General features: G+C 38.6%; 1 protein-coding gene across 1 annotated transcript in view; it reads left to right on the top strand.

Annotated features, from left to right (window-relative positions):
* Positions 1–244: 244 nt before the first annotated feature.
* MNS1 (meiosis specific nuclear structural 1) overlaps positions 245–21,187 on the top strand; it is a 58,125-nt gene continuing 37,182 nt past the window's right edge. Inside the window, exon 1 of the mRNA XM_019665396.1 lies at positions 245–292. The gene's annotated coding sequence lies outside the window, so the exon portion shown is untranslated. The remainder of the gene's footprint in view (positions 293–21,187) is intronic.

Below are 21,187 nucleotides of genomic sequence, written 5' to 3'. Positions count from 1 at the left end.
GTTTGCTTTTACCTCCCTCTCCTGGATTTATGGGGAGACGGAAAACAGCATGCCAGGAGAGCAGCTTGCGGGTGGGGGTGGGGACAGCGGGCAAGAGAGGCTGAATAATGTGCCTCTCAACTCATCGTAAAAGCCTGCCCCCACAATTTCCTCTCCATTCTTCATCTAGACTGGGGTCTTCAGCTTCCTGCCCTCATTTTAGCTGGGAGCTGGTGACAACCACATCAACACGAGTGGTTTTGTGAAAGTGGCATCTGAATGAAAGGGAGCCTCTCGGGCACTCCAGCAGCTGGTGAGTTACTTCCTCCTGCCTTCTGATTCCTTAGGCTTCTGTCTGGTGGTGGCCCTGGGCTGCTTCTCCTTTAGGGCTGGGTGAGCTCCAATTCACTGTTGCTTTGGAGTTGTGATATCCTTTTTACCTTTTATTTTTTTAAGGTGCAATATTTAGTTCCTGTATTTCTTTAAGTTCCACAATTGAGTACAAGTAAACATTTACATATGGCAAAAACGTATCCAGTTCTAATCCTTTGGTAGATGTGCGGTTTCACATTGTTTAGAGTCACCCTCTCTGAGGTAGGGCAATGAAACAGGGCTGTACCCAATTTGCTCTTTCCCACCTTCCAGCTGCCCTTCACTCTTACCACCTGCTCGCGGATGGCAGCCACGGCCTTAGCTGTCCGTCCCGTCGGCCGGCAATGGCAGTGCTGATAGCCAGACTGAGCTCACACTGCTGCCCCGAACTTCCAGGAGACTTTAAATCCTTGCTTGGGGCTTTCTGTGGATTTAGACCAAGTGAAAACCTCTGTGTCGTAATCCACCCCACAGGCCTGGTGTTTGAATGCACAGGCAGCAGCCTCCACTCTCCTAGCCGGGTGATGTGACTGACGGCTCCAACTTGTGGTCACAGACTGAGTGGGCAGGGAGGTCATTGGAACAGGGTCCCCCTCGATCCTTTTCTACTACATCCTCACAACAACCCTGTTAGGGGTTGTTTACTGTCTTAGATTAGCTCGCAGTCAAGATTTCAGGAGCTATTCATTGGCAAAAATGACATGAAATACAGACATTAAGTACTTAATAGTTATCTCTTCAAAAGAAATTTAACACCAGTAAAAACTGAAAATAGACTCAAAATAGTTTTCATTTTCGAAATGGTCCTATGGAAACATTTGAAGGTGTGATAAAGAGGATCCTTCTTGATTCACTAAGCAGGCGTTTTGGAATCCAGGAGCCCAAGCCACCTGAGCCAGGAAGCTCTCTCTCCAGCCTGCAGGCCTTGGCTCCCTCTAGCGTCTCTGGCTCAGCCTTGGTTTCAGGCTTAAAATGCCTAGGACTTAAGAACTCTATTTAAATGGGCATGCAAAGCCCAGTGCAACTAACTTCTCTTACTCTTCACCCTCCATGATGACTCTTGCCCACGTGCTTCTTCTCCATGAGCTCGTTTGTTATTTTCTGTCACTTATCAACAACCATTTTCTTATATTCAGTATGTAAGATCATTGTTTCATGTGTGTCGTCTTTCCTCCCCCAAAATCACAATTGTGTCTTTTACTTTGCAATGGGGAAAAAACACAACATCAGGCATGTAATAAGTGTCTAATACTTTAAATTTGGAGTTCAGAATATCAGAGTCATTTGGAAAGCTAACATAGCATCCTCCTTTCACAAAATGGGAACCATATCCAGAGAATTGCTGCTTTATTCATCCCACAAGTGTCTAATGAAATTATCAAGTCAGTGGGCTGGGTGCTGTGGGAGACAGAGACATCCAGAGATGGCTCAGTCCTCACGGACCTTTCAGTGAGGCATGAAAAACCGGACATGCTCCCCAGTCACCAAAGGTGGGAACCCGTAAGAATCGAAAAAATAAGGCTGGGCGATCTCAGGTGAGGAAGATAATGGGTCAGCTGGGAGACTCAGGGTGGTTTTATGGAGCGAGCGGTACTTGAACCCAATCTTGAAGGATTTGATATGGGGCAATAGGAGGAAAGTGTGGTGGTGTGAAAACGTATTTGGGGAAGGAAACGTGAAGGAGAATATTAGAAGCTAAGAGTGGAATGCCTTAGGGTCAAATTATAGCAGACCTTCAATGCCAGCCAAGAAGTTTGCACTCTGACTGGTAAGCAGGAGGCACTATAAAGGAAGAACTTATAAAAATTTCCAGCCTCTTGAACATGTATTGAACTCCTTTTAAAAAAGTGACTTCTCTCTCCTTGGAGGTTTAAGTACCAACTAGATGTGCTTTTCTCCAGCTAGCCACTCGTGATTTATAGAGATTCATAATGGGGACTCATGCATGGACTAGATAACTGCTAAGATTACTTCTGATTGAGATTAGACAATCAGGATTTTGAACCGGAATTTGACCCTATGTCATAGGGAAGACTAGTATTTCTTTTTGTTCTTAGTAGGTGCTAAATTAATGCTCTCTAAATTAATGAAGAACATGAACAGGGTTGTGCTTTAGGAAGAGGAATTTGGCAGCAAGGTTTAAACTAGATTAGCAAAAAGGGAGCGACTGGATACAGGGAGATTGCTTAGGACACTATTATTCCTTTTCAAGGCCTAAACTAGGTTAGTGGAAATGGGAATGGAAAGTAGATTGACGCTGTGGATGTAGAACCAAGATGACTGTTTTGTTGTAATTGTGACCCTCCCCGTGAATGGCCTGAAAATTCCATGAGAGCTGGAAGTGTATTGCATTTGACTTTAGATCCCCACTACCTGGCAATGACTAGCACATACAAGTGCTCAACGTGTACTAAATGAGTACGTGGAGTGAATGTTGACTGGTTTTATAAGCGCGTAGTTGAGATGTTATTTGAGGGCCACTGGATATCCAAGCCACTGGACAAGGAGCAGCCCGGTCCTGGGGCAAAGGAAATACAAGAGATTTCCTTACTTACTATCCAGTCTCTCCAATCCACCCGGGCAGGCCTGCGTCACAGCTTTTCACAGTTAGGTCATGCCCACCCTTCTTCTCCTTGTCTCCTCTCTCTCATTTCACTTCTCATCAGCATTTGACACAGTTGACCATTTCATTCCTTCACTTCACTTCCAAGACATTACTCTCTCGATTTTCTTTTTACCTTACTAATGATTCCTTTCATTCTATTTATTCTGGCTTTATCTCTTATTCACAATATTTAAATCAATGGTTCTCAGCCTTACCTGCACATTAGAATCACCAGGAACTTTTAAATCTCTTGAAACTAAAGCTGTACTCCAGACCAATTAAACCAGAATCTATGAGGGGTGGGCACAAGGTCAATATTTGTTTAAAGCTCTCTTGGCGATTCTAATGTCTAAACCACTGTTGCAAAATGTTAGCGTTCCTCAGAGCTTAGTCCTAAACCCCTCCCCACCTCTGGCTATACCCCTAGTCCCATGGGTTTCAAGAGCATTCTTATGTTGACTTGTAGAAATATACTTCTAGTTCCAATGTCTCCTTTGAACTTGTACATACAATTTCCTATTTAAGGTCTCCATTGGGATAGAGATATCTCACATTTAACAGGTCCAAATAGAACTATTGATTTCTTTCCAGGCCTCCAAATCTATTCTTCCCCAATACTCCCCCATCCCAGTTGATGGCATCATCATTTGTTCAGTTGTGTTGACAAAGACAACTTGGAGTGATCACTGAGTCATCTCTTTTTGTCAGTTCCCACATCTAATTTATCATCAAGTCCTGTTTTATTTCTAAAATACATTCCAGACATTATAATATTTGTCTATGTTTATTTCTCTGCCTCCCGTAATAGAAGGCAGGGACCTTGTCTGTTTTAATATTGGATCTCTGGCACCTGGTAGGTTCCCAATAATTATCTGCTGAATTAATTGTTAAATCCAGAGTTGACATGCAAACTGATAGTGAAGCAGACTGTACTACCACGGAGTCACTGTGAGGTGGATGGCTAATCTCAGCAGAAAGCATGATTAATGAAAGACTCTATTAAAGGTGTTTTAGGAGAGGCTCGGGCTTAGCCTCTGGGCAGCGTGTCTGCCCTAAGCTTCCTGTCTTTCTCTCATCATGGTGTCTGAAACTCTTCCATTGGCAATTCAGATAATTGCCACTTTTGAATTCTCTGCTAAAATTCAAATACCCTCAGCATGTGTCTACTGGCTAATAAAAGATTAGGGAAGAAAGATTTTCTGAGAGGCTAAACCAAGAACAGAGGGGACTATGAACAGAGGGAAGGCAGATGATATACTAAATTTTCTTCACCATAATGTCTTTGCCAGAGCCCTTTGAGGAAATCGGTCCTGTAGAAAGCTAGGTGAGTATAGGCCTTAACAAAAAACAGGTCCTGTGTGGTTCCATTGGGACTAGCAACCTCCTAATGTCTCCCTCCCCTATGTGCCTGCAACTTCACCCCCCAATCCCCATTGTCATTTCCTGTGTATGGGAACTTGGCAATTTGGTAATTTATCTCCAGTGCTGCTCTCCCTCCTGACTGTTTCTTCTATCACAGTAAATCAACCAGCCCGACCTATGTCCAGAGCAAAGTAGTTCTGTAACACGTGGTTCTAAAATACCTAAACCAAGTGATATTTAAGTACTGGTTAAAAACATGTCTTCTCATTATAAGGTAATACTTATATTTTAATAACATGTTAGAAACAAAAAATTCGATTTCCCTAGCGTTCCAGTCTGGGTTTCCTGAGAAGCAAGACTCTGAGACAGGTTAGCGTGTAGTATGCATTAGGAAGCGCCCTTGGGATGGACATTTGTGGAAGAGAAAGAGGCAGAACTGGGCAGAGGGAAAAACTGAGCTCAATTGCAGACTCAGTAAAGGACTCAGTTACCCTCCCCCACAACCCTCACCCCTGGGGGAACTCTTCCAAACAGCTGGGATGACCCTTTAGAGTTGACTTCCCTTGCAGTGAGGTGGCCAGGCATTAACACTCCCACATCAACCAGACATTGGCTTCCTGCTGATCCTGGGGGAGAGAGGGTGCTCTGTAGCCATGGGCAATTTCTGGAGAGGGCTGACAGCTGAGGAGTGTCCCAGCACTCCCAGCACCTAGGAAAATAAGTACTTAGCCCTGAAGATAGATCTGGGCAATGCTGCATGGCATCCATTACACTTAGTGTTTTCATGTTGATGTTGCTTTCTGGTTGCTAACATTATTCTGGGCTTCTATTGCAAGGCAGTTGGATAAATTATGTCCTAAAAGCCTCCCCTGAGTTGGCTTTATGACCACCGAATGTTTTCTTGTTAATGCTGTGCCTCTGAAATACTTCCACTTTCCTGTCAATAATCTGTATTATAATCATGCAGGTAAGAGTGTTTTTTATGCTATTGTCATTCTTATTTAACATTTTGTGAGGCATTCACAGGATGCCCGGGATGGTTTCCCAGCCATCTGCAGGGGCCAGTCTGGCAGATTAAAAAGATAAGATTCCACTTTTCGTTAATGCTGCAGACTCATTTGAATCCAAGTCCCAGGAGTTTCCCTTAAAATCAACAAACAAAATAAATCCCCCAGCCTAGACAGTGTTGGAAGAACTAATTATTCAGGCTTCCCATTATAGCTCTGTGTATGTGAAGACTGTAGTCGGGGCTCTGAGTAAGCATAATTGAGAATTAATGTGTTCTGTGGCTCAGAGATGGGCCATAAAACCAAGACGGCCCACAGGAGGAAAAAAGTGATTCTTACTGTGTAAGTCAGTAAGGACCCATGATTGTAGGCTTTATTGCTTAGGCCTAGCCGGTGAACAAAAACAAAAGGACCTTCTTTCTAGTATGATTTTTTTTCACCCTGGCAAATTTAGTCTCTGAAATAAGACCAAAATGCACCTTAACTTGGTCATCTCTTCAAAAAGGTGGACATGAAAGAGCAAGGAAGTTATACTTAGTGAATTCTACATATGTCCGAGCAAGCATCCAGCAGATAATGGTCTACTTTTCTGGAATTCTAATTTTGTGGATGGGACAAGAAGTTGATACCAGATGCTTCTTGGGCCCAACTCCCTCTCCCTGTATTACTCCCAGCATCTGAAGATGTTGAGAGAAGTTCACCTGCTTCCTTGCAGCTTCAGTTTATTGCTAAGGATACTCAGTGTTTTGTTTGGATGGCAATATGGTCCAGTGACTTGGCATATGACTTGCACATCCTGGCTCCTTCACTCAGAAGTTGTATTATCTTAGGCGTCCAAATTATCTGCTCTGGTCCTTAAGTTTCTTCTCTCTAACAATGACCACGGTGCCTACTCTTGCAGCTGTTAAAATGATTAAAGTAGACAGTACGTATGAAGTTCTGATGGCGCACAGTAAAACCAGTAAATATTACATCTTATTATTTGCTAGGAATGAGTTCATAGGTATAAGATCAGGTTGAGAATCACATGGACTATTTCTGGGACAGAGGCAGCTAACCTTGGTTGAGCTGATAATTCTTTGAATACATGCAATTAAGTAAATAGCAATAAAGAAGAATAGTTTCTGTGTAGAGTTAAAACCAATGAGATAGGCTCACTCTTTAAAGTTAGGTGTAACTGTAGGAACTGGATTAGATTATATAATTTATTGGTAGCAAAGGTAATACAGTAAGTCCTCACTTAATGTAATTGATAGGTTCTTCAACTTTAAGTGAAATAACGTGTAATGAAACCAATTTTACCACAGGCTAATTGATATAAACAAGAGTTAAGTTCCTACAGCATCTCATCAATGTTATAAGGAAATAACATTGAATGTGTTGACGAAAAACATCCAGCCTAAGAGGAAACTTATAAGTTTATTTGAGCCAAACTGTTGACAATTGCCGGGAAGCAAAATTTCAATGGACTGAGAAAATGCTCCGCAAAATGGCGGCTTGCAGCTTATTTTATACATAAAATCAAATGAGGAAGGTTACATGAAATCCATTGGTGACAGAGCAAAGCGGGGAAACCTCCGGGATTGGATACAAGTAAACTGGAGAGACAGGTACTTCTTTTACATGGGTGGGTGCAGGATAGCTAACAGTTAGCTTTTTACAGCACAAAGAGATGGAAATCAGGAGATGAGCATGATAACAAGGAATTTTGCAGTTTCCAGCAGCTGTGGTCCAGAAAAAGGGTTACTAACATTCCTAAGATGTTATCTTAGGTGAGAAAAACAGATAGGCCCACTGAAAAGGCACAGACTAACTTTATGAAGGAAGCTAAAGATATGACTTCCCACCATGGCCCACTTGGTTATGAAAGTTTTTATGCTCACTCCATCTTATATGGTTATTTTCAATCTCCTGAGCTTGTCAGGTTTAACCTGTGACCCCTTTTCCGTCCACAAATGAAACAACGTTATTCGAGAACTGCTGTATTAAATGTTGAGTTAGGAGTAGCTATTGCTGTCAGTGAAAGTCCAGGAATGTGTTTCTGTCTATCACAAAAGATACAAGCCAGTCAAGGAATTCGACTTTTCTGCACCAAAAAGCCTTTCCTGGCTGAGCAGAACAAGATGTGGACTCACCAAAGTCGACAACCTGCTTTTCTTACAAGAAAGTATTGATTATATGAGTAATAGTTTACTTATTTGTCCAAAAAAACCCCAAAAAACCAGAATTTTAAATTTTGATCTTGTAGCCAACTTAAGCTGTGCTCCACTAAGGTATTAGCTAGACAGGAGGAACGGGTTTTTGTGAAACAATACATTTCTAGCACTCTTCTTACCCATCCTAGGTATTTTAATTGGAAACTTTAAACTTCTATTCTAGAATGCCTGTTGATTTTAATGCTTTAGAGAAGTTTCTTACACATCATATTGCTTTTTCTGCTCCATACTTATTCATTCAACAACTATTTACAGAATGCCAATCTAAACCAGTTATAATTGGTGAGTGTTCTGAGTAGAGCTAAAAGGAGGATGATAAAAAAGTTTAATAAGCTGATAACTTTTAAAAAAATTATTGAATATACTTCTTTGGAATTGGGACCACATTTCTATGGTGTTTTGGTAAAACCTCGATTATTTGTAACATGGTATCATGTATCTATCGACCTGATACATTTATTAATTGATGCTAAAAAATTGTTGTAGTCTGTAGATGGGACAATGACTCTTAAGAACAATGTGATTACCAGTAATATATTTTCTCTTATTTGAAGAATGTTAGTTACAGATATAATCTCAGTCTGAATAAATGATACAATTTGTGGTTCTTTTTCCTGACATCAAGTTTTAAGAAGGTTGAGAGTTAAACATTTTAAAAAAATGAAACACGAGGAAGTCAAGATGCAATTGTTAGAGAGCAAAGGGGTAGATGGAATAGCCAGAGAAAAGGAAAGTTAAAATGAAAATTATTATCCTTCTCTGAAATTGTAACTATGTTGGTAAAGGCTTTGATATCCTGTCTTACTACAGGTGAGAATGATTTCTAAAATATAAAGTAAGGGTTTTACTTAAGGCAAAAGAGAAGATTAGCATCCAGTAGAAATGGAAAATAATCAAACTTTAGTTAGGTATTTTTTTAATTTACATTTCCTTCTTCTTCTGTTGCTTCTTCCAGCCTACTGCCTTTTACTTAAGGGAATCTCAATTTATTTTGTCTTTTCCTGTGAAGACTGTGAGAGAGTAATGCCAGGGCTCCACCTCTGACCTCCTGAATCAGGCTACCTGGCCAGTGGGGTTCATTCATCTGCATATATTTTTTAAATGTAAAATAAACATAACACAAAATTTACCATCTTAACTATTTTTAAGTGTACAGTTCATTGGCATTAGTATATTCACATTTTTGTGCAACCGTCACCACCATCCATCTCCAGAATCCTTTTCGTCTTGCAAAACTGAAAGTTTGTGCCCGTTAAACAACCTCCCACTCCCTTCCCCTCCCGCTAGCTCCTGGCAACCACTATTCTACTTTCTGTCTTTATGAATTTGGCTACTCTAGGTACCTCATATAAGTATAATCATACTGTATTTGCCCTTTTGGCTTATTTCACTTAGCATAATGTCCTCAAGGTTAATCCATGTTGTAGCATATGTCAGAATTTCCTTCCTTTTTTAAGGCTGAATACTATTACATTGTATGAGTACATATATACTACATTTTGTTTATCCATTGATGGACAGTTGAGTTGCTTCCACCTTTTGGCTATTGTGACTAATGCTGCAATGAACATCCGTGTACAGATACCTCTTCAAGGCCCTGCTTTCAATTATTTTAGGTATATGCCCAGACATGGAATTGCTGGATCATATGGTAATTCTACTTTTAATTTCTTAAGAAAGCACTAAACTTTTCCATACTGGTAGCACCATTTTATATTCCTGCCAAGTGCACGAGGGTTCTGATTTCTCCACCCCCTTGCCAAAAATTGTCGTTTTCTGTTTTTCTTTCTTTTTTGTTTTTTTTAAAATAATTATACTGTGGGATGTAAGGTCATATCTCATAGTTTTGAGTTGCATTTCCCTAATGATTAATGATTAATGATGTTGAGTATCTTTTCATGTGCTAGTTGGCCATTTGTATCTCTTCTTTGAAGAAATGTCTATTCAAATCCTTCACTCATTTTATTTTATTGTTTTTTTCTTTGTTGTTGTTGAATTGTATGGGTTCTCTACATATTCTGGATATTAACCCCCTATCAGCTATATGATTTCTAAATGTTTTTTTCACATTCCATAGGTTGCCTTTTCACTCTGTTGATTGTGTCCTCTGATATACAAAAATTTATTTTGATGTAGTCCAATTTATCTATTGGGTTGTCAGAAAAGTCATGACACATTTTTGCAACGAAAAACAGAAAAAATATGTCATGACTTTTCCGACAACCCAATATTTATTTCTTTTGTTGCTGGGGCTTTTGGTATTATATGCAAGAAATCATTGTAAAATCCAATGTCATGATCCTTTTCCCCTATATTTTCTTCTAAGAGTTTTACAACTTTGGCTCTTGGGTTTAGGTCTTCGATTCATTTTGGATTAATTTTTGTATATGGTGTAGTAAGGGTCCAACTTTGTATTTTTGCATGTGGCAGCTGTACTTTTACCTAAGTTCCACAGATATTTTTGTTGTTTGTAAACCATTAATATTATGCCAGTGATATCCAGCCAGTTCACCTGTCCCCCAAATATCAAGTGATGGCAAAAATGATAAAAGGGCCAAATACAGACATGAATATTTTTACAAAATTCTCATGTGCTAACCTGATTATGTTTACTGTTTGGGGATAATTAAAAATGTGAAATAACTGCTACCCACAGTGGTAAAATTTTCATACTTTCTGTTTTTTTCATCTCTACTAATTGTTCTAGATAACTAAAAAAAAAGAAAGAAAGAAAAACTATAAATAATGCTTCTCTAAAGATGAGCTCATGATCCAAAATTATAAATATGCACGGAAATAATCACCAAGTGTGAAAGTCAGAAGAAAAATCTAACAGCAAAATTAGATCCCCAAGAACTTTTTAAAAACATGTTTATATTTTTCACTTACAGTTGATATTCAGTACTATTTATATTAGTTTCAGGTGTAGAGCATAGTGGTTAGACATTTATATAGTTTATGTGGTGATCCCCCCCAGTTAGTCTAGTACCCACCTGACACCATACCTAGTAGTTAGTACAATATTATTGACTGTATTCCCTATGTTGTACTTTATATCCCCATGACAATTTTGTAAGAACTAATTTGTATTTCTTAATCCCGTCACTTTTTTCATCCAACCCTCTCCCCGCTGGCAACCATCAGTTTAGATCATCAAGAACTTTATATAGGGAAATTATCAAATATAATAAACTTTGCTTAAATGTATTAAACAAAGGATAGAATAAAAGTTTTAAGACAAAGAAGATAAAGGTATTTTCTACTTCAACACAGTTATGTTTTGGAATCAATGTACCCAAGCTTAACTGAGCGAGAAGCTTTCTCTTTCGATTACAAGCCAACTCCATATCCACTCTCACAAAACAACCAAGTAAGAAGAAATGTTATTAAAACTATTCTGGTGGACATTAACGGATTAATGAGAAAAAACTATGATACTCTGAATGTAGAAATAAATTGATAGAATTGAATTCCTATTCAGGATGAAAACTCTTCACAAACAAGGGAATAAAACAGCGTGAAAAGCAGTTTATGGTGTGTAACCATTGGACTGCAGCATATACAGTATAATCTCCTTCTGTTAAACACCTAAATATATATATATATATATGTGTGTGTGTGTGTGTGTGTGTGTGTGTGTGTGTGTAGTTCTCTAAGGTGTTAATAGTTGTAATCTAGGTGATAGAAATATAGTGTTCTGGTCATCTATATATTCTTTCTACAATATACACGTACTGCTTTTGCAATAATAAAAACAAAATCAAAAGTCTACAGTAAACATCATACTAAGAGGTGAGATGTCAAACATATAAGTCAGCAATGCCCCTATTCTTCTATGTATAATTTTATTGTAGTTTCTAGCCAGTTCAGTAAGGGAAGAAAAAATGCAATAGTATGAAGTAAAGAAAAAAAGTGTTTATGAACACAGAAACCTCAAGAGAATCTACAGTTAAATGATTATTAGACTTCAGCAAGACTAATAGATATAAAGTAAATATACAGAAATTGTGCTACTGTGTAACAGCAATGAGCAGAAAATTAATCTTGTAAAAGAGACAGTGTCGGACATCTATTTGCCCTTCCAGACTTACTCTCCACCCCTGTCTACACTGGTGGTGCCTTACTAACTTGCAACGGCAGGCCCTTGTTCTCTGGCTCCTCCTTAAGTTTCAGTCAGCAGTAGCACCAGCGGGAGATCCAGGGAGGGAGAAAAGAGGATGAGGATTCTATTACCTCTCCTGTCCCTGTGGGGTTGTTCCTGGCTGGTTGTATGCCTTGACTGAATGGCACAGTTCTTGGCAAAGGTTTTTCTCCATGTAGCTTTTTGTGTCTTTGGGTTCTGGAAAATTGCCTCCTCTGCTCGCCCCTGGGCTTGGGAGTAATGATGGTTCCCCAGAGTTACAGACCGCTGGGTTCTGTACAATCTCCAGTGCTTTCCTTAAGCCCTGCCTACATCTTTGTAAATGACCTAAATGAGGATGCTGTTTCCCAGTTGGATCTTAAATGATACAAATATTGTTTATGACAGCAACAAAGAATTGAAAGTAAGAATAAAGCAATAAAGAATTGAAAGTAACTGAGAATAAACCTAAAAAAAAAAAAGAGGCATGAGATCTTCACAGAAAAATTACAAAACTTAATTAAAAGACCCAACAAAAAAAGGCATGAGATCTTCACAGAAAAATTATAAAACTTAATTAAAAGACATTAAAAAAAGACAGTATAGAGATATACCCTTTACATAGATAGGAGGACATACTGTTATAAAGAGATTGGTTTGATTCCAAATTCATTCATAAATTCAATGAAATTCCAATCATGTTTCCAACTGTTTATTTTTTCTTTTCATGGAAACTGGCAAGGGAAATCTAAATTTGTATAGAAGAATAGAGGGCAAACAATAGCCAAAATATTTTTGAAGAACAATAAGTCAGGTAAAGCTTGCTGTATTAGGTATCAAGTATTATAAATGTGTAGTAATTAAAACTGTGAAATAGGTGCATTACAGATCAACAGGGAAAGATAATGGTGCTGGGACAATGGTTATTCATATGGACAAAAGAATTATAAAATTGTGCATTATTCAAAAAATATGTAAATCCCATGTGAAATATAGATGGGTCACGGAAAGCTTTATGATCTCACATTGTTAAAGGATTGTTTAAATAAGGCAAAAACCCCACATAGGACATAAAGGAGATAATTGATACATTTAACTATATTGGATTTTTAATTTCTGTACATTAAAAGACATTTTAGAGAAAATAAAAATATAAGTCATAGCTTGGAGAAAACAAACAAAATATTAGTAGATGTACATGTAATACCGTGGAGTGAGCTCATAAACATAATGTGGAATTAAAAGCAATTTGCAGAGGTATAGTTCAGTCTTATCGTTTCAGCATGCAAAATATCACATATTTTTTAGAGGTTGACTCATGGTATTAAAAGTATAAAGACCTGATGGGAATGATAAATGCCATTTCTCTAGGGGGAAGAAATGAGACAGGAAGATGTACACCAGTGCACAAATGCACCTTCCGTTCTTTTTCTTATGCCAGGTACGGAAACATGGTGTTTATATTATTCTCCATACCTTTCTGTATGTTGGAACTATTACCAATGCAAGTGGACATGACTCAAAGGTAGAAACAAGATATCGGAAATCAAAGTTCCACAAATGTGGGATTTAATTTTTAAAATCTAAACTAGATATGAACTATTATTATTTCTACTAATAATTCAATGTTGACCCAAGGTAAAAGCAAGGTAAGGAAATGCAGAAGCCAAAAAAGAGTAAGAAAATAATAATGAAATTAGATGAAGCGGGTGTGGGCACAACTGAAGTCTCTCACCTCAGATGTCCTTGAGCACTTCAGAAATTGGTAAAGAATTTTATAAAAACCTTTGTCATTTTATAAAATTCTGGTAGAGTGTCTGCTGAGGTTCTGAATACAGGGGGGAAAAAGCCATCACAATGACTACTTTTATTTTTAATTAAAAGAATGGCCTTAGTATTATAATAAGTGTATCAGGTCAAACTCCTTGCCCAGAAAGCTGTTGAACCTTTTGTGTAAGCATTAATTTGCAAGTCTCGAAAAATAATGTGGGACTTAAAAACAACATGAATTGGTAAAGACTAAACTCTGTCAGTTGAATCCAATTTCCTTTTGTGATGTGTCTGTTAAAGGGCAGCGACAGTGTAATTAATTGCTTGAGGCTCAGAAACCCAATTAATCTTTAAGTTGACTTTTATTTCATAGAATGTTAGTGTTAGAAGAGGCCTCAAGAATCATCTAGCCCAACCTCTTCATTTTATAGAGGAGGAAACAGATGTCAGGGAGGTTAAATGACTTGTTCAAGGTCAAAGATCCTGTCTGTCTTTCCTTGCCACTGCATCCTGTAAATAGGTTCAGTATTGCTTCCTTAAAGCCTTTACGAAGTGTGATCAACAAATATGGTGATTGTTTAAATAAAAAAAATCATTACAGTGAAAAACACAGAATACTCCCCCTTGCTTTGAACACACATATCCCATTGTTCTTGCCACTTTCAGAAGCAGTTGTGGAAGTCCTCTTTTGTGAGTGTCTTTACTTCATTCTCTATCATGACAATACTCCATGTCATGCATCGCTTCTGGTATATGGCAATTTCTGTCAAATAAAAACATCACGGTGTGTCCTCACCACCTTAGTCACTGGATCTGGCACCATGCGAGTTCTAGCTGTTCCCCAAAGTCAAAATGATTCAGGACATCAAGGCAGCCATGACAACACAACTAAAGGCACTCACAAAAGAGGACTTCCAGAACTGCTTCAGAAAGTGGCAAGAACGATGAAATATGTGTGTGTCTTTTACTGTAATAATTGTTTTAAATTTACATTCACTATATTTTTCGATCATACCTCATATGGGTTTCTTTGTATATGCTCATGAAATAGTGTTTGAACCCAGGGTTTCTTTTCTTTCTTTTTTTTTTAGCAAATGCAGGGAGAGGCTTCCGCTGAGCTCCCTCCCCCCCCCCCCGTTTTTAAAAGATTTTTTGGGGGGAATTTGGGGAGGGGAACAGCATTGGGGAATCAGGGAAGGAGAACAGACAAGTTGCTGTCCTTTTGTTCTTCAGTCTAGTTGTGGTGGGCATTGCTTCACTGGCCCAAGTTGGTATTATCATTGCACTCTTCCTGGGTGAGGCAGATGGGCCACCAGCCACTGTATGGCCACTCACGGCAGCTCTTGGCAGCTCACGCCGGCTGCTGGCTGCTCACTGTAGCTTACAGGAGCCCACTGCAGCTTCACTGCAGCCTACGCCGTAGCCCACAACTCATGGCAGCCCAGCTCCAGGTCTAGCTGTTGTTCACCATCTTAGCTGTAGAGGGCGCAGCGTCACTGGCCCTAATCTGGGATCCGAACTGGGGCCCTGCTGCTCAGAGCTTGCTCTCTCAAGCCAACTCCTAACCAACGTGCCACTCTGCCGGCCCTTAACCCAGGTTTTTCTTATGTGATAGCCTTTCACAAAATGCCTGGAAAGTCATCTCGGGAATGTCCCCTTGCAAGGGTTTCCAAGCCTCAGTTTTTAAAATGTGAGGCCTGTTCCCTAATGTTTATGCAGCAGGAGGGGCACAGGGAGAGCCACTGTCCTAGTGGACACACTCGCAGAACTCTGGACACAGGAGCGGCCCTGCATGGGCTTGAGGACAAACAGAGGTCCCCGAGTGTGACAGTGTGATTCACACCGAATCCTGGTGGTCCCCTGCAGGCCGAGCCACCCATTAAGGACTCTTTGTGCCTGATTCCCAGATCTAAGTAGAGAAAGCTGGGACATGAGTATTTTAGAGACATACCAGTAGGGCAACACTGATAACAAAGGTGACATAGGAGTAAGATCAGAGGAAATGCGGCAGTCGCTATAATGTGTGAAGCATGGTGTCGGGAGGCCATGCGTCAGTGATGCAGCCAGGGAGGGGCTCTGCCCACATCTCCCCACTAGGGAACCTGCTGCACAGAAAGTGGTGGTCCCAGAGCCTCCAGTTGCTGTCAGTCTGGCTCTGCTGCAGCCACACTCTCCCACGGACCCTCCCAGCAAATGCCTGAGCACGCCCGGGGTGGTAGGTCCAGGACTTTTGGGCTCTAATATCGAATGGGAAGTCTTTGTCTGACCTGGCACAGATGTTCTCCGTTTTGCTGTTGTTTGAAGCTCCCGCTTTCACTTTCCTCCTCTGTGTTAGGCCTGTATCCGCTCTGAAGGCGCCCCCTGCCTTCCGTTACTTCCGCTCTGCTTTATCCTTAGAGGCCTTTCCCCCAGATAACCCTCTTGACTGGCTGGTTCTGTCTTGGCATCTGCCCCTCAGGAAACCCTTGCTGCTGCAGAGTATAGCAATTACCCTGGGTGATGCCAAGGAGGGATAAAAAATGACTTGAGAAAGAGTTAGGATCCCACTTTACTGTGGGGGCTTGATAGTAATGGTTTGTTAGGTTGCCATTATTGCAATTCCTTAAATGTGCTCCTTTGTGGCCTTAGGATATATGTACTATTGTAGTAAAATTTACTTCCAGTGAAAAAAAATCCATGTTTGATAGATTGTATTCATAATTTCTTTTTTTTTCTTTTTTTCTTTTTAACCTTTCTGAAATTGGGATGGGTCTTAAAATAGACGATGTGCCGGAGTTTGTTTCTTTTCTTTACTGATGACTAATATAATAGTGCATCCCTATCGTTGATAGTGTCAGAGCTTCACTAAAAGACATTCACTCAATTCATGTCGCCAGATGCCAGGTACTGTAATAGATTCTAAAGAACTAAGGGGCTGAATTAGATTCTGTTGGTTATTATTTGGCTATTTATTAGGTATATCTACTAGGAAAGGAAAAGAAACCCCTAGGGAGCAGAATTATATGATGGAGAGGTATACAGTGGATAACTTGCTATGGATATATTAGTATAGAAATAACTAGTGATCCAATGAAGCATTAAAAAATCATAGGAAAAGAGAAAATATACCCTTGCTTCTGACTCTATTTACTCTATTGCTTCTTTCTTTCTTCCTCTTTCTTTCTTTCTTTCTTTTTCTTTCTTTCTTTCTTTCTTTCTTCTTTTTTCTTTTCTATTTTTAGGCTGATTTTCCTTAAAGACCATAGTCACCTTATAGTTCTAGTTATTCTGTCACACTCCCAGCAGTATCTTGTATAACGAGACATATGACAATAAAGGGTTTCACTATCTGTATTGAATCCCATGTTGATATGTGGTCAGAAGGACCGAGTGGAGGACCAAGCAAATTCAGGAAGCTTACCAACCTTATCCAGGGAGATGGGTGCGATGGAAGGACCTGTTGCCTGGATTCCCCAGAAATATATATGCTTATCTAAAATTGGATTCCTTGGCACTGACTGCTTCTAAAATTAGGATTAAAACTATTGTTTCCTTTCTCTCCAGACATAGACTTTATGCCTGGATCAGTTTCCACTAGCTTTCCCTGTCTTTCCAAAATGGGAAAGTGGCTGCCTCTGAAAAAACGCGATTGTTATTCCTTATCTGGGCACAAATAAACCAGTACTGGATACTCAATAGATAGTTACTATTATTGTTCTGTAAATACTATGTAGAACATATATAATGTATATATAATTAGTATATTACATTTATTGTATACAAATTGTTACATAATCTATGATATATTGCTAGCATGACACATTTTATTGTAGTCATTAATTACAGTACACATTTTAACAAAATGAAAGTTGGGTTTGCCTAGGAAAGAATAAATGGGGATCACTTTGATATACTAACCCATAATTAGTGGAAGGATTGTTATAGTTTGTGGAAAATATTTCAGATGTCTGATTCAGTGTTTATTTGAAAAAAATAATTTTGCACAGAGTAATGCCCTAGGCATTGTAGAAAATATTTCATAAAATGATAAATTTGCTACAATTAAGAACTTAAGAAAGTCTTCCTAAGATTGCGAGAGGCGATGTGATCTAATTCAGTTGTTTTGAAACTTTTTTGACTTTGATCCATAGTAAGAAACACATTTTACATCACAATCCAATATATACATACATTCTTTCTTCCTTTCTATCTATCCACCCATCCATCTATCTATCATCTATCACTAAAAATTTCACAAAACAATACCTAGCTTACTAGATTTGATGTACTCTAATATTTTCTGGGCTATTCTAGTTTTACTTAAATAATGTTTCTGATTCACCGTTTGAGAAATGCTGAATTTCTGAAAAGAGCATAAGCTAGGGAGACAGTCTTGGTACAAAACTTTCCCACTATGGGCCCTTTCCATGAACTTGGCAAGTTACTTCTTTTGAACCTTGCTTTCTTCATATGTAAAACGAACTGTGTTGTTCTGATGATTATGATAATTATATATGAGGTGGCTGGCATGTAGTAGGTGCTCAATAAATGATAAGGTAGCAGGATAATGCTTTCTAATGTTACCCAAATGTTTGCCCCTGCATTTGCTTATGCATGTTGTCCTCTATTATCTCAAGGTAAGATTGTTACAGAATTTCTGGGCCATTCTTGCCTGTTAGCTTTATCAGTTCACTAATACAGCTCTCTTTCTCTCTCTACACCCTCCCCCTCTCTGCCCCCTTTCTCTCATGGCAATGGACTGAGCAGGGCTGAGTCTGAGGACAGCTTAAACAGTCTTGCACTGGTACTCCTCTGCCTATCTCCAAGTGCCCACAGCTAATGTGGGCTCAACTCTGCCTTCTTCACCTGCCATTCCTCCTGGAGGGTTGTTGTGCCCCTGTTTCTCCCTAAGACCTTAGAATTGCTGCTCAGATACTGAGTGCCCAGCCATTCTCCTTTCCTATGAAGTGGCTCAGACTCCCCACAAATCACCTCTCCTTGGCCTGCCCCTCTAGCCCTCCAGACACACCCACATTTTCTCTAGGTACCTAGCTGATGTGCTGTCATTTACTTAATCATTTTCTTATCATGACATATTTGAATTGCCCCTTATTTTTTGCTAAAGTAGAAAATTATACAACAAATGCAATAATCCATTTAGTGGTTTAAAATTTGTGGTCTGGTTAATTTTTCATTAGAAAAAAATTGCCATAAATGTACCAAATTTGATCAAATTAAGCACTTTTTCTAAAGTTAAAAAATGAAAAAAATAACCTTTCTACAAGTAGTTTACAGATATATAGTAATATTTATAGACATACTTTTTTAAATCAATAAGAGCTTTATATTTCAGAAGGGGACTCCTCTGCTCTTACAATGAATTAAAGGTGGTCACTAACCAAATTAGATTTTCTGTATCCCATGTGACAAATCCCTAAGCAATTGTTATTTGACATCACAAGTTCCCTAAACTGGTATAAATGATTATATATATATATATATATATATATATATATATATATATATATATATATATATTCCAATCCCCTGTTTAACTACCAATTTACGTTGCTTATTATTCAGTTCTGTGCCTATACCTGTTCTGTCTCCACTGTTTTCCTCCTACATTTAGAATGCGACTTCTTTTAATGCACAAAAATGGACAATTGAGGCAATTTTTTTGGAAGAAGTTCATTTTTTGAAATTATGTATTTTAAATAAAAGTGGCTTTTTACAAAATTACCCAGATAAAAAACTTTAATTCGTATCCATAAGGAATAAGCATTCTTTCTGTGTAGTGTTCCCCAACCCTGGAAATGCATAGATAACCATTCAGGAGTTATTTTCCAGTTTTATTTCAGAAAATTGCTGACTATGTGAATTCTGTTTCCTATAGATTTGGTGAGGGTGCACGAAAAAGAGTGAAAGTGAGCGGAAGGGAAAGGTTTAAATGGGGCGACAAACACGCCATTTAGTAGTGCCTCCCTCCCCCCGAGTTATTAGCATTTGATCACATAGTCAGTGTGATTGCCAGATTATGGTGGCTGAAATATCCAGAAGCAGATCTTATTGTCTTAATGAAACAATCAGATTCAACATATGGAAGCTGGCCTATTTGGAATCATCCAGAAAGGAGTCACTTCCTAACCGCATATAACAGAGAAAAAGTAAGAAAGGAAGTCATATACAATGAAACCATTAAATGCAGATTTGCCACAAGGCAAGATGGTAATGCTTGAACATTATGAAGTGCAAAAACTGCACAAACACATTATATTTTAAACACTTCATCTATTTAACAAACTATGTACACTCTTCAGCTAAATAAGATGAATTGAGATTCAAGAGGCAGCACTGTACTGCAAATCTCTCGTCCTAAAGGCATCCATTAATATAAATCAACAGTAGCAATTTGGTTTGATCATTTATTTGCAAGAATCATTAAGGTTTATTAGCATAATGATTCCCTGTGGGATTTCATGTCGAGAAAATGAAAAATGGCATTATCAATATTTAAAAGATAAGTGTGTAATGTTCAGGATACTTAAACAGTCGTCTGCAGGTGGTGTCCAGCTGCAGTAAATTAGATTAGATTTAGGCGTTTTTCTGAAGGAAAGAAAAATTGTTATGTTCTAATTGCTTCATTTTATAAAGCAATCCAATTTTGTAAATAATTTCTACTGTATAGTTAGAACCTATAGTGTATACCTATTAACATGTCTTATTTCAGCTTAGCAACTCTGATATGTTCAACCCTGTTATGTTGTAACTATTGGGAAATATTAGTCAGTATCATCCATCATTTATTCCTAGGAAAAGCTTTTTCCCTCTAGTACTCTGGACCTTTAATCTAGACCTGTAGGTGAAAAACTATCTTCCAAAGGGAAATGAACGAGATTTCTCCTCAATGCGGGGAGGGCATAAATCCTTCCCTAACAATGAAATATAATTCATGGTAGCAATAATTTATCATGAGAAATCATCTTTAAATGTAATAATTGTTTTTTAAAAAGCTGTACAATGGACAGTGATACACTGTAGAATTCAGTGATAAAATAAATGAGCTTTCAAGCCACGAAAAGACATGGAGGAACCTTGAATGCATATTGCTAAGTGAAAGAAGTCAGTCTAAAAAGGCTGCATACCATATAATTCCAACTACATGACATTCTGAAAAGAAAAAAACTGTAGAGACAGAAAGATTATTGGTTCTCAGGGGCTCGGGGGGAAGGAAGAAGGGATGAATAGGTGGACCTCAGGGGATTTTTAGAGCAGTGGAGCTATTCTGCATGATCCTGTAATGGTGGGTACTCATAAACCTGTACAAAACAGAGTAAACCCTAATGTCAACTATGAACTTTAGTTAATAATGAATCAATATTGGTTTATCAGTTGTAACAAATATACCACCCTAATGCATGATGGTAGTGATAGTGGAAACTAAGTGTGAAGGGGAGCGGGGACATATGGGAACTCTGTATTCTATCAATTTTTATGTAAACCTGAAGCTGCTCTAAAAAGCAATCTATTAATTAAAAAATAATTTTTAGGCTATTTTTTCAAGTAAAATCAACTAACTGTTGTAACGATTAAATTTGCCTTTGATTTGGATGAACATTCAGGCCAAAAATCCTTTTCTCTGACACCTATCCAATTACATAAATTATTGTAGAATCCACAGTACTTGTGGGTAGACTGGAAACAAAGAGCTATAACTAAAATTTCTTTTATTGGGTCGTTGGGAAAGTCATGACGTATTTTTCTGTGTTTTTCAATG

The sequence above is a fragment of the Hipposideros armiger genome, unplaced genomic scaffold (assembly GCF_001890085.2).
Source record: "Hipposideros armiger isolate ML-2016 unplaced genomic scaffold, ASM189008v1 scaffold_12, whole genome shotgun sequence".
NCBI classification, from domain to species: Eukaryota; Metazoa; Chordata; class Mammalia; order Chiroptera; family Hipposideridae; genus Hipposideros; species Hipposideros armiger.
This window is presented reverse-complemented; position numbering and strand designations above follow the sequence as displayed.